The sequence below is a fragment of the Gymnogyps californianus genome, chromosome Z (genome assembly GCF_018139145.2).
Source record: "Gymnogyps californianus isolate 813 chromosome Z, ASM1813914v2, whole genome shotgun sequence".
Classification (NCBI taxonomy): Eukaryota; Metazoa; Chordata; class Aves; order Accipitriformes; family Cathartidae; genus Gymnogyps; species Gymnogyps californianus.
In genome coordinates, this window is record NC_059500.1 from 83,534,715 (window position 1) to 83,549,701 (window position 14,987).

Below are 14,987 nucleotides of genomic sequence, written 5' to 3' on the forward strand. Positions count from 1 at the left end.
CTACCTGTCTGGAATGAGAAATCTCCTTTCTTCAATCTAGATATAACATCTGCCCATCTCCCCTTTCTACCTCTTCCAACCATTTTTCCTTCTGTGTGACTGGGGTACTGGATGAGGGGTTTTTTTCAGTTTTAATCAGGAGAAGAGAAATCGTGGAGTACTTGAAAATTAATCCTAGTAACAATCTAATTACGGGCTCTTGAGTTCTGTTTTGGAATGAAATTCAAAATTGACTGACGTGGGATAGACATCAAGTGCTCAACTTCATGTAGAGATCTAGTCAGAATGCCCGTAGAAATCAGTATATCTTAAAAACGGATGCAGAGCCTGACCATCTCTGTCAGAAGCGCAACCACTTACTTAAGACACTAATTAACCCTTCCAGTTTTGTTCAAAGTGTTTCAAACAGTGGTGGACCTGCACCTGGACTGGTGCTGCGAGAAGCCAGCTAGGAAGCTGGCATTCGGATCCATTCCCCTGAGATGCACATCCCGCCTGTCTCCTGGGACCTCAGGGGCTGTTTTTCTAAGGAGCTAAAGCAGCCAGTTCAGCCACATCTGTAACATATTTACTAATAAATACTTCCATAAGGTCATAAATGCACATGAGCATCCCCAAACATAGAAACAAGTGTATCTTAGACCTAACCAGACACATTCTAGATGGTTAAGTAACCAGAAATCACAAGCAGCAATCTCAGACCAATATTGTCATCGCAGTACTAAAAAGCTTCATTGGGCTACCACAATAACACCATTTTGACAAACCCTAGTTTAGGGCAAATTATTTGGAGTAACTAAAAAACTGCATCTCCACACCCTTTAGATGAGACATTCAGGATATATTCCTTGCATGGGAATGGAGGTTGCCAAGAGAAGGGTAGAAATGAGCCCAGGGAACTTATTTACATTAAATGAGAAGGAATTGTCTCCTGGAGCTGTTGCTAGACAATGTGGCAGAAAAGCTTGTACATGGCAGCCTAGCCTTACTGTGACCCTTCAAAGTCCTTGTTTTTTTAGAAATCTTCACTTGACCATACTCTGAACTTCCTAGAAAGCACAGTTTACAGTGGCTGAAAACTGTAAGAGGGGGACTTTGAGCAGATTGTACCCAATTGCTGGCAAACCTGTGCAAAGTTACATTGCGTATTCCCCCTCTTCACTTAAATATGTATTTAAAATATCTCTGAGGTAAGTGAATTGGTCAAATAATTGCAAACACCAGTTGAAGCAGTAGCAAGTTGTCGTGGTTTAACCCCAGCCAGAAAATCCAGTTTTAACCCATGGTTTAAGCCCCACGCAGCCGCTGGCTCACTCCCCCCGCAGTGGGATGGGGGAGAGAATCAGAAGGGTAAAAGGGAGAAAACTCATGGGTTGAGATAAAGACTGTGTGATAGTAAAGCAAAAGCTGTGCACGCAAGCAAAGCAAAGCAAGGAATTCGTTCACCACTTCCCATCGGCAGGCAGGCGTTCAGCCATCTCCAGGAAAGCAGGGCTCCATCGTGCCTAACAGTGACTTGGGAAGACAAATGCCATCACTCTGAATGTCCCCCCCTTCCTTCTTCTTCCCCCAGCTTTATATGCTGAGCATGACGTCCTATGGTCTGGAATATCCCTTTGGGCAGCTGGGGTCAGCTGTCCCGGCTGTGTCCCCTCACAACTTCTCGTGCGTCCCCAGCCTGCTCGCTGGTGGGGTGGGCTGAGGAGCAGAAAAGGCCTTGGCTCTGTGTAAGCACTGCTCAGCAGTAACGAGAACATCCCTGAATTATCAAAACTCTTTTCAGCACAGACCCAAAACCTAGCCCCATACTAGCTACTATGAAGAAAACTAACTCTATCCCAGCCAAAACCAGCACACAAGTCATATGCCCTCCTAATAGGAGTGGGAAGCAAGGTGTAAGGTAAAAGGGAGTAACCCAGGGACCACCAGAGTTCCCTGACATTTAGCATGGGTCGTCAATGAAGTATTCATTTGCATGTCTCCCTGGGAAGTCAGCATCATCATTCCCACTTGTGGGAGGAGATACATGACAAGTGTAAGCGATTTCCATAAGGGATTCCTGAGGGGGAGCTGGTGGGGTAAAGCACTGGCAGAAGTCAGGCAACGGTCTCTCTGTGTCCCTGGTGGGTACATGCAATAATTCTGCCTGAAAACACAGGATCCGTCTACACGAGAACAGTTCTGTTTAACGACAAAGGGACAGAGTAAACACAACCGGACTGCTCTTCACTCTTCCGAGGCAATGCACCAGCAGGTTTTACCATACGGTTACACGATGCAATACTGGGCATGGCCTGTCCTTATCCAAAGTAAGAGTGGCTCTATGCTTGGTGTGCAACAGACTCATATCCTCTTAAGAAGTGCAGTTAACATAGTCCAAATCCTTAACAGATGTGCTCAGGTGTTAAGGCATTCTGGACATTTCTAGTAATAACATTCATCATAAGACCGAATTCAAAGCAGCGAGAATCGCTAATGCTTATCCCAGCTCCTGAACTGTCTATTTTTCTTTTACAATTGGTTGCTAAAGCTGGTGCTCGGCTCTAGGCACTGAAACCAATGAATCAAATATAATGAGTCTGACATGTCACCTAGCAAAACACTGGGAAGCTTTAGCAAAAACACCCTTGGTTCCATGCCATTGCCTCCCTTAGATTCAGAATTCGAGTTTTATTGTTTTGTTGCTATAGACTTCGCAGATGAATAGCCACATTGCTTCCAATAAATGCCTTTCTTCATACCTTTCTCATCTCCACAGCACTTTCTGACACAGAAGATACTCCAAGGGTATTTTAAGAGCTAGCAGAAGCAAGGAGTTTTGGAAACAGGATTAGTTCAATATACTTACTGTATGTACAGGTGTGAGTACATGACTATGTTCATCTTGAATATATGTAAATAAGTTAAAAATGAACAAAGCAAAAGTGTGAGCAACTGTCACGCATTTGAAAGTCTGCTGTGCAGATTCTGCCACATGAAAATGCAGTTTTTCTCTTCCCAGTGGAGATGGCTCATCTGGTCGATGGAGAACCCTATACCTCCAGGCTCCTAGGACACACACCTTTTCTTTGGACATCCTCTGTTTGACCAGTCCGGCTGCATGGCCCCTTAGGAGCATGGGCAAACACGATCATGTAAAGCAGAAGAACCTGCTGAAAGTTTTAACAAGAATCAGCTCAAAACCAAGAATCAGCCCAGGCCAGAATTGGAAAGCTTTGAAGTGTCTTAGACCGAACCATTGACTACTACCTTACACTGCCTTGGCTGTCACGGGGAATCTAATCACCTTGTGTTAAGGTATTGGACTCAGATGTCATACATCAAAAGTATTTCATGCCTCTGCTTTAAGCTAGGTGGAAATCTTAATTATTTTTTCCCCTTTCAGCTTTAGATTAATTAGAACTTCTAATTTAAATAAAAGCCAAATGGTGCAAATTATTCTTGGGCTGTTGCACCTTCTTTGGAAGTAAAGCAACTCATTTATTTGCATTTCACTTTGAGCCTGAAAATGCTATCATTTTCACCAGAAAAATATGGTCTAAGTGTTTCCTGTATTTTAAACAAATGCATTATCCACTCGTCTATTCTGCCATAACCATATTTATACCAATAAGCAAATTATATTTGCCTTAAATGTCACCAAAAATATACACAAATAACATCCCCCCACGTTGTGTGAACCCAACGTTATCTGCCCTGTGCTGATGGGAAAGTTGGTTTACCTGCTTAGCCACTATCCCAGGACTCAGGGAGAGCGGTGCAGCCATCTCCTCTGCCATGTACCGCCTCTATTGTCTTCATCACAACACACACTTGCTCTTTTAACTGCAAACATTGAACATCCCAAAGCCCGTATTTTGCTTATATAGCCATTCATATTTTATTTAGTGTTTGAATAGCATAAAGTACTGGTATAAGCACATCCTTCCCTGTCTTATACTTCCCCAGGTTCTTTAGCTTTCCTGCCTACTAGCATTTTTTCTTTGAGCAAAGTTCCACATCTGATATTTCCTCGTTCTACTTTGGAACTAAAGGGCAGGAACTCAGCCAGACTCTGTTCTTGACTTATTTCTTTCCACAGAAAAATAAATCAATTTTTTATCAACTCCTGATCACAGAGGCTATATCATTTCCTGGGTTTCATTAGTAACTGCGGAGCCAGAGAGACTGTGGATGAAGACTGGAAATATCAAATGGACACAGCCACTCTGCTGCCCTGCTCCACCACTGCACTCTAGAAGTAGTTTTCCAGATGCGCGCGTCTAAAATCGCTCTTGAGTTTTGGCAGAGTACAAAATCGTGAGTCACAGCCTGGTTTTTATTTCTCATCATCTCACTCCCAGTCCTTCAATCACTAAATGTCATTTCATCCTAAAATGCTTTAAGTACGGATAAAACAAGAGTATATTGCTATTATTACTGAAGTATTAGGTACCTCATCTAAACCGCAGCCAATTTAACTGGGGTAAAAACACAAGCAGAATTGATCAAAAAACCTCAGCCACTTGTCAAGTGGCGTTTGGTTGGTTTATGAAGGAGTTACGCTGCCTACAGTGACGCAGCCTTAAGCTCTTTCCAGGACTTTTCTCCCAGCCATGTTTCTGTCTTTTTTGTTTACGCTTTTTGGTTTTTTAACTTCATTATTCCAGCACAGAGGGAACAACTGCAGAAGTGGGCCTAGACAGATGGATGCTGAAGAACTGGAAGCAGAACTGTGACCCCACCGCTGATCCAGCAGCCTCTGCTTCTGCCTTTGGAGGACAGAAGCGATTTCTCTGCAGCAGAAACTATCTGTGGTGTTGAACTCCCTCCAAGTATGTGTTCTGCCGTGAGACACGGGAACAGATAGAGAAGAACTACACTGCAAGCAAGAAAATCATTACCTTCATTATCACGGGATTAAAGCACCTTGCTAATAATAGAAGCAATTTTAAGTATGTTGCTTCTGCAAGCTTGCTAAAGAGCTCTTTATTCCCGTTAGCATGGAGGACTGTACATCAGTCACATTCAATTTGCTAGCAATTTCAGAATAAAAGAATAGTTAGTTTGGTTATATTTAACTAATTAAGATTTATTCAAGAAGCTAAATCCCAGCATATGGCATATGTTACTCAGTATTTAGTATGTATAATCATTGTGTTCTTCTGTAGCTCCTTACAGCATCCCAGAAAAGAGAAAGTAAAGAGAAAAGTATTAACAGCTATTTTACACATGAATAGCTGTGGTTAGGTTCACTAATTAGCAGCAATGATAGCAAATAGCTGAATATCCAGAATATGGTCACAGTTAAGGCTGACAATGTCTTACCCCTTCTAGGCTTTTCTGCACTCAAACAACCCCTTCGTGATCCGCAACTTGGCTGTTGAGTTTCTCCAGTGCAGGGCAGATCTCCAGCCGTAGGGTGAGGGTGCTCTAACTGCCAGGGTGTTAACGCCTCTCTTTGGACCGTTAAATCGTGCAAAGATGAGCAGCTCCAGCTGGAGGACCCATGCCAGAATACCGGCTCTTCATTCACAAGATGTCCTGTGAAGTAGAAGATCTGGGTTCAGTGCAGAGAAAAATACATTTGAACCTCGACATCCCTCTTTCCCTGACCTCGGGGCTGCTCTGCACCACATGCAGGTAGAGGTTGTAGGGAAGTGTTCCTGTTTTCAAGGTATTTTATCCAGTGGGTTTTTTTTCAATGCCCTTTTTTTCTAAATTGATACATTCCTCCAAAAAGTTGTGGGTTTTTGGGTTTTTTTTTTAATCTGTAGTCATCTTGTAACCACAACCGTTTCGATCAAAAGCTTCCCAAGATGCTCACAGTGAATAGACTAGGGGAGCACGTGTGAGGGACCAGCAGCAAGAACCAAGCTGCTGCGGAAATATCCATTTAAAGTGCAAATGTATTCTGTTGGACAAAAATACACAGATTCAATGCCATATGAAGAAAGGATGCTGTGCTAGGATTTCTAAAGGAAGATATATATAGAACTTGGCTTTTTAGTTCACTGTATGTCTAACTGCACACAGGAAAGGTGCACTGATATTTTCAGCAATTATGGAGCTTAAAAATCAATTTGTTCATTGGTCCAGGTCCTTTAACTCACGCACTGCACTACCATGTGTGCAACAGAGAAGTAAAGAGAAAACTAGGTAAGATTTTAGAGCCTGGAGAACACAATGAGAAAAGCAAGGAACTGGAACATGAAGTTATGATCTGAATTGTGTGTTTTTAGAAAAGCTGAGGAAGCCTAAGGGGGAAGTCAAAGCCTGAATAGGCTGGTACAACTTCTTGCAATGTTGTTTATGTATAGATCATTTTTTTTTTCCCAAACATGAAATGCGTCTTCCTAGCTTTGGTTGCCTTTTGATGAAGAAAGCCCATCTGATACCAGTGACAGCACTGGGTAAAACATGTTTTTCAAGCCACGGTACAGGAAGGAAGAGGATTTTTAGTAACTAATGAAAGCAAAATAAAGATAATGCACCCTACTTATCTAAATTCCCAAACCTAATGCCTGTACAGTCAGCAAGCACAAACACAACTAATTTCGCACCAAGGTTCTGTAAGGCAGAGATTTTCCAGTGGGAAAAGTCATCAGCAGGGAATATCCCTGCAAGAAAGCCATGTCCCACAGCTGCGATAGAAACAGCTCCACAAACCATACAGGACCCTAACCCGTCTGGCATGGGGTGGGAGTCACAGCAATAGTTTCTCCAGTTAAGTGTTTTTCTTCTGATGTGCTAATAGACCTCAATTAATGCTTTTCTTACATCCTGGTTTCCTCTATACCAGCTCAAAATCTGCATCTCGGGCTATTAAGTGAAATTTGGGGGTTGGGGTTTTTTTTAGGTTTCAGGAAGTGTAAATTCTGTTGTAAGTGCAACCGTCTATAAGCATTATCTCCACCTACCCCCTCTGAACCCCCCTCAGCACTTTTACATTTGACATGAGCCTCCCACGTATCGGTCTGAACTGGAGTTACCTAGATCCTTTATCTACGGTACCCGCCTTCTGCACATCTCAAAGGCAGTCCCCAGCACATAGTGACGGTGCAGGCAGCTGATGCTCTCTCAAAAATAATGCCTGTACAGAGTCTCACAAGTACATTTTCAGTCTAATAGTCTCATTGCTCACTCAGCCACCAGTGACTCAGCCCCTTATATGCTGATTTCTCCATTTCAACATTAATTCTTCATCATCGTTGACGGCACATTGTTAATTGATTAGCCCAGCCCCACTTTCTCTGACAATAGCAACAGCATTGCCTTTGACTTCAAGAGGAAGCAGAATCCGGCTTGTCATTAGTAAACGATTTTACTTTGTCTTTCTGCTTGGTTAGTCATGAGTTCCGTGTAGAGGTAGCCTCATTTATGGTCACTTTCAAAGCTTTATTATTTTTTAATGGTGAACCATAATATTTCTTTACACAGGCTAAACTGGAGGAGACAGCCAGCTTCCTTTGATAGCCAATGAATTCTGAAATGACACCTGCGCTCCTCGCTCCATGCTGTAGGAACACATTATGCACATCTAGCAATACCATCTATATTCATTAGTTCCTACAAACAGCCTTGCAAATACTGATGCTGAACCCAACATGTAGTATATTTCATCGATCAAATTGTGCAAAAAAAAAAAAGAAAAAAGCCTGAATAACACCATCTGTATTTGAACATAATGTTTACAGCTAAAAGGTTCTGAAATAACAGACATTTGGTAGTTTGAGAAAACTAATTGATATATTATGCAGATTAGATTCTCAATTGTTACACTAAACCCCGGAAATGCTATATGCTACATTTATTTTTAAGCATGCTCTATTTTCAGTAGTTTTTTTCATCTTCTAGTCTAGTATTGGATAAGGAAACACAAGCACTTAACCAAGGAACTGGAACAATGAATTCGGAGCCCAAATTCTCTGTACTATAGGGCTCCCTCCTTCCACACAACCTTGTTCAGATAGAGGAGCCTTTAAGGTACATATTATATGCATTGTTGTAATTCAGTTCAGTGGTCAAAAAAATTCTAAAAAAAGTTAAAAAAAAAAAAATCAAGAGGCATTTAGAAGAATATCCGCTGCACTACACAGATGCAATGACTGAAAGCTACATATTGTAATAGGAAGAGCCGTAGACACCACTTCCCAAGAACTCAGACAGGAGAACCCATCTGAATCAAGACAATTCCTTTAGGGCAAACAGCTTATTATTCCATGTCGCCACTTTTTTTGATCTGAATTCTTTGGAAGAATCTAATATAAAGTGAAGAAGCACAAATGCAAGGGAAAAAAGGGACTCAGCCTGCAAAATGAAAATGTCAGCTCCTTTCAGACAGCAAAAACACCCTCAGAGTTCAATCCGGAGCAAAATAATATGCCAACAGCGTTAAAGTAGATACACCTATTCATTATGAGTTCAAATACACCACACAGAAGTTAGAGAGCCAAGTTGTGCACAGAATCAGCTGCAATTCACAAAGGAGTTTTTCAGAAATTAATTCAGACCTGTTCTTCGTTAGTATATTTTAACCACTATAATAGTTGTACGAGTCCTGCCTCCTGAGCATGTGTCCTTCTGTTGACGTCAAGCAGTCACATCTTCTAGCCCAAAGGTATCTTATGTTCCCCACGTATCCCGATTAAACCACTCAGTGCCTTTTCAGATACTTCTGAGCACCTTGTCTGCCTTCGGGCTGCTACCCCAGACAGCTCCAGCTCTCCCTCAGGTCTCGTCTCACACGTACCACCGCTGTGGATGGCTTCAATACCCCAGAGCACGCCAACCAGCACCAGGTACCTGCCTGTGAGCAGCTGAATTGAGCAAACTCCGTCAGAGGGAGGTTGTGAGCTCTCCGGCTGATGGGAGCTTACACTAACCAGAGCTGGAATAGCTCCCCAAGCTCCACTGCAGCCATCAATACATCTCCATCAAGGATGTTGGAAGTTTAGATACTTAACTGCCACGTATGTAGACACATACATTTAGGCGTCTTCATCTACAAACTGAAATCAGCTCTGGATTATTGTTCACTTTTATTGTTGGAAATTTACTTGTAATGACGCTAGCGAGAAGTACTGGTGAAATGTAACCTTTACAACATATTACACCAAGCAAATGAATACAAATGAAAGTTTACAGGACCTTCGTGTCTATTATTTCAGATTTAGAGAGGCATTCCTCCTTACTGGCTCCACTCATGTAGCTATGCAAACAAGGAGAGGACTCCTGCCCACCTTCTGGGTAACTGAGAGAAGAAATCCCCCATTTCCAGGTCAAGCCAGCATGCCGGATAAAAGATACATCAACAGGATTATTCACTAGATTAGAGAACAATCCCGTCAACTCCCCACATTGTACCTTGGCAGTGCCTGAGTATTATCAGTTTTCCTATAACACATTTACCCATCCAAGAATGAAAAAAACCCAGCAAACCACAGCATTGCTAGCAGTGTGAAAATTAGGTGTCTTACATGCCTACAGTTAAGCAAATTCTCCATCTGCACAAAAAAACATGTTTCCTTTTCTCGCTATGACAAACTGTTAATGTTGGAAAGATTCTGACTGCATCCTTCAGGATGTTCCGCTATTAACCGTACCAGTAACTTTAGCACTGTTGACTCTACCTGGATTTCCCCACACTAGCAAAGGCAGATTGTAGGAAAAGTTCCTGGCCCGTAAACGTTGAAATGTACTTGCACGGAGGAAGATCCCATCGAGCCAGATGGAGTCAGTTGTGTGAACGTTCAAGCTGGCCAAAAGACAGAGCAGATGTTGCTGATAAAGACTACACCATCTACCACTGGTCATACTGCAGCCCATCCTGACAACACCATAACTAGGCAGAGGTTACAGCCATTTTCCCCTCTTGCTTGCCTTTTATTTGCTAGTGCAAGTGATTCTTACTGACGGAAGTCCTGACTTTAATCAAAGACAATATGGGTTTTCAAAGCAAAGAAGCATGATGACTAATTAAGTCACTCTACCTCTCCTAGTCATTCATTTTAATAATCAATGTCCTTATCTCTAACACATGGGAACCCTTAACAGCTTTGTTCACTTGTTGTCATTATGTGCTGGAACCAGAATTCAGTGCTTGCCAAAACCAGAAAAAGATGTTACTGATTCCATTGGGTGCCCCATCATGAGTCACTTACAAAGATAAATGATTATAGAGAATAAAACACTTATATAGCCACCTCTCTGGCATTAGAATGCATTTGAGACTAGTACGGAGCATATCGGGACATCCCCTATCCTATGTCTTTCATTCCCGATGCTGAGAATTTGAAAACTTTGACTCTTCTTGAAAAAAATCACTTGTAGCATCTGCAGGGTATGATAACCTGACAGCTCAAAAGCCTTGTTCCCAATGCGTGGGAATGTCAGAATTCAGCTTATGCCAATGATTATTCATGTCGAACTCAAATTCTCCAGATGACATAACTGGCCGTCAATCCATTTTAGCAACAATACGTTTATTTCATGAGTAGGTATAATGCTGTAGATCGTATATATCACCTTGTCCGCTTAAGTAAACACACTGGCTTTTGTGCACTTAAATTCTTGAGCACAGCCTTGCAGTAATGTTGTGCTGGGCTGCTGGGTGTTTTTTTTTAATGGAACAGTATTTTGAAGTGATTTATTTCTTAGTTACAGGATGCAGATAAGGATAACGCTGTAAATATTGTAATGTGTAGAAGAGAGTAACTCAGGAAGATCCAGTCATCTATATAAACAAGACATACTTTATTACTGCCTTTGCTGAGAATTTTGTGCCCAGACGCTGAAGCATGTTTCCAGGTTTGTTGTATGCGAGTTAATGGACGGAGTCGGATTCCCCCAGTGAGATTTATTTAGGAAGATATCTGGTATTTGACCTGTGTTTGGACAAGTCTTCAGAATTAGCACCTATGCATTCAGAACTGCCAGCGTATTAATATTTTATGTACATTGATGGTCCAAATATAACATCATGGTTCACGTCTTTACCTGGTAGGAACTAGTTTATCATCCTACTGACAGTCTGGCTCCTGCACCATGCAGCTGAGTAAATGATTTGTAACAAAGCAGTTCTTTTAAGGAGAACAGGGTTTTTTTCTGTTTGCACATTGCATGCGAGGACGTGGCAATTTTCTCTAAAGTACTTGCTGTGGAGGATTATCCACAAGCACGATCTGATGGAAAATTAAGTTAAGTATCAAGCACGGTGGAAATAAGTTACATACAGCCTTTCTGCAAATAGTATCCATAGGGTTGATACTCATCCCTTGCACTAATGATTCTTCAGGTCAAGGTGCCGTAAGATCAGTTTGCATGTGGTCTGTTATAAAAAATGGTCAAAGCTGCTCTGATCGGACACTGCAGGTCACAGAGCTTTGTTCTGTCATCTTGCTTCACGAGGATGAGCCTGAACCAAGTGGCTCCAAAAACGGAGCTGGTAAACGATCAGGAAAAAAGAGATGGAGACTTAAAATTGACGAAAGAGCACTAATAAATTTGGGTTACAAGGAGAGAAAGTTGGGCTGAGAGGAAATGCAGAGTAAAGAAAAATTATAATAACTTAGCTGGAAAAACGCATTGTTAGTTATTTATCTAGTTTATTTTATGAACATGGCAAGAACAATAATTTTCTTTAACTATGATTACAAAAATAACTTGTCAGAAAACTAATAGACCCCAACATTTTCAACATACTCACCACAATATTTTAAATATTGCCCCCCCTTAATATTCTTTGTTCAAAGGACTTCTTTCCAAGGAACTTTATTAGTTATTGAAAGGTGCAGTATTTTGTGGGCTTTTAGATTAGGTTTCTAAATGTCCAGCTGTGCAAGAAAAAGAAATATTTAATTATAAAAATTGGATCTCCTGCAGTCCTTTCTCTTACAATAAAGGTTGCAGGATAAAGGGTTGTTATAGAGGAAAAAGTCTGAAACAAATTCATTTCATTTTCACTTTTCCATATTAATCGTATTCATTCACATATCTGGAAGTAATTACAGGCAAAGAAGAGGAATCAAGAATTTAAATAATAACTATTAACTTTTTCACTAGGTACATTAATTTTATGACAAGTCATTTGCCTATGATAATTAGTTTGGTGATACTGATGTACTTTCTTAATAAATCATACAAAATAAATGGACTTGAAAGTTACATTATTTCAAATTAGAAGTAAGGTTTTACATGTAAATGGTGAAAAATGGTGACTTCTGCCAGATCAATGGGAATGAGGACAGCATAAAACATTAACAGGGAGAGTTTTGTACTGTTCTTCGAGGGTCTCAGTCTGACGTTAATGTTTTGGAGTAAACAGAATTGTCTTCATATTGGCCTTGCTCAATGGAAACCGTCTTCTTTGAGCTCCCATAATTCAGATTTTCTAGGGCCAAAGGCAATTTTAAATGCCAACGTGAACAGCGTAAGCTGGCTGAGCCCTGCCCCGTGCAGGGCACGGGGGGGCTGCCAGAGCGGGTTGTCCCCTCCATCACCATGGGATCCGTGGAGATGGGGAGGTGCTCTCAAATCAGAGACTGAAATACACGCACAGAAGAAAGCCACTCTCCAGGGTCGGTATTAAATATTTTCTGGCTTCGCACCTCCACAGAGATCCAAGCTCAGTTACGAAGGGCAGCACATCCCGTCTGGGCTTTACCCGCGCAGAGGCTGGGAGCCCTGGCTGTATCTTCTGGGTCCGGCTGGAGACGGAAACCCCCAGAATGGAAAACTGCTTGCACTTCAGCACTTTGTGATCAAACAGCCCATGAATTCACCACAAGTTATTGGAGGAAGGATGTTCAACTGAAGATAAAAGTAGTCAGAAAATTAAAAATTTAATGCAGGTAAGAGAAAGCTGGGAGAAGGAGAAAGTTATTGTGCCCTTATCTCACAAAAAGGAAAGTTTTAAAACAATTCTGGAGGTAAGAGCTGGGAGTTTTTAGGGACAGAAAGTACTTGAATCAGAACTTCATCTAACAGGAGTTTGGTGGGCTTTTTTCTTCTCTTTTATTTTTTCCTGGGTTATTTTTATCTTGTGTCTACATGAGCTATTTATAAATCATATAGTTCATATGCCCTAAGGAAAGCTTATGGGCTAGAAGTGTCTTTGCTGAATTTTGCATTGCTTTTTGCATTTCATTTTTTGCGTCTGTGAGATCCATGAATAAAAATAAGGCAAATGAAAACAGACATTTAGGGAATGTGAACAAACCTATTTACTCTGTTTAATTTGCTGAAGTCCAGTTATCAGCCCATTGCATATATAAAGACACTACATCAAATTTCTCACTGGTTTACCAGTAAAATTTAGGGTTGATTGTTACTTCTGACTCAGGCTTTATTTGATATATTTACGTACTTGTATTTACAGATGGGTAAAAGACGTGGAAATTTTTCGTTCCTCTTGCACCTGGAAATGAGCGGAGTTCAGCTGGGCTGGTGCTGTGTGTGTTCCACGACACATGTACAATTAAATTTTACTCTCACAAATGCCCAAAATAAAGAATTTTAATATCTCATGTGCTCCTTTGGCACTTTTCCCTTTTGTTGATGAAAAATTACTATAGTCGCTAGAATACAACTAGCTAATCCAGCTCAAATGTAAACGTTGAATAGCTGTGGTGCGGTGGCCTGCTTGTAATCAATCCTTGGGAAAGGGAGGGAAAAGGAATATTAAAAATGTGCAAGGCAAAAAAAAAAAAAAAAGAATTAACAAATAACTCAGGAAATCCTCCATTTGGCAAATTCTCCATATATGGCAAAGGGAACTGTATTTATCAACTGCATGCTCATTTAAAATTATTCACTTGGTCCTACTTTACAAAATAATAAATGGTTGTTACATTTAAAATGTCTCCAGATATATAGATATCAAAATGCAAGTTCCATGCCAAGCTTCTCAGAACCAAGTAACCATAAATAAAGGTGCAACACAACGCTGTGGTTTGAATTGCCGACTAGGGTGTACAAGGAGACAAGCAGTGGCCGGTGCACGCCACTGTATTCACTCCCGCTGCAGCATATCAAAGCTTGTGGATCAACGTGCCATTCCGCTGCCAAACACCTGCACTCTGAATTCCACGGTCAAAACCCCACCTCAACTGAAATAAAAGGCAAAATTCCCCGTTTAATTCAGTGGGTCAGGATTTGATCCTGTATGTTTTACAGGAGTCAAAAGAGAAATGCAGCAAGTGCACTTTAATATACCTCCCTCCCTTGGTTCGTCCTTTTCTGTTTGAATATGAGCACTGGTATCTTTATTTAAAATTAAGAAGCCACTTTTTGTATCCACAGAGGGAAATAAATTCTCTTGGAAAAGGGAGAAGCAAATGTATCAAACACTTTACACAACTGGAAAAGCCTGTCTAGAGAAACAAGCCTGGGCTGGCCCACAGATGAAAGCAGGGGAGAAGTAATCCCGCAAGGGCAACAACATAGATGCTCTTCCATTTCTTTAGGAAATCACCATCCCTACAAAGCAAACTAAAGGGCCTTTGTTTCAGATGGTAAAATAGGATTTAAAAATGTTATTTTCATCTCTAAAGTGATGTCTGGCTCTTTGTAGAGATGCCATATATCCCTTGTCTGACTGTGCTGGCACATCCACGTGTCACTGTTCAGTGCCATGCAAAGCCACTGGCTTGGAACAAGGAACAATATAGTCACATTAGTGTAGCATTTAATCCAGCCTAATAAACCGAGTCACAAATCCTTATTGCAGCTTTACCGCTTCTGGCTCTGGACGAAATGATTCAGAGATGGTTCAGGTATCTGCAAATGGCTGCTTTGCTCCTTTTAGATGTACCACAACTGTCCCCAAACCACAACTAGCAGCAGGTAGTAATAAGCACATAATATAAAATAAAATTAGACTGTTACAGCAGCCACCTTCACCTGATCTATTTTTTCAAAACTTCCCCTGACCCACAAGAGAAATTGGTGTAGCAAAACATTTTCCTAAGCCACAGAGTAGAGGCCACTGCTTTTACAACATGAAAAAA

General features: G+C 41.1%; 1 long non-coding RNA gene across 1 annotated transcript; it reads right to left on the bottom strand.

Annotated features, from left to right (window-relative positions):
• Positions 1–2,691: 2,691 nt before the first annotated feature.
• On the bottom strand, positions 2,692–9,757 carry LOC127027712 (uncharacterized). Its single transcript, XR_007767830.1, has 3 exons — positions 9,612–9,757; positions 5,308–5,523; positions 2,692–3,152 (listed from the first exon to the last, which is right to left on the bottom strand). It is a non-coding gene; the product is annotated as an uncharacterized LOC127027712 (long non-coding RNA).
• Positions 9,758–14,987: the final 5,230 nt, after the last annotated feature.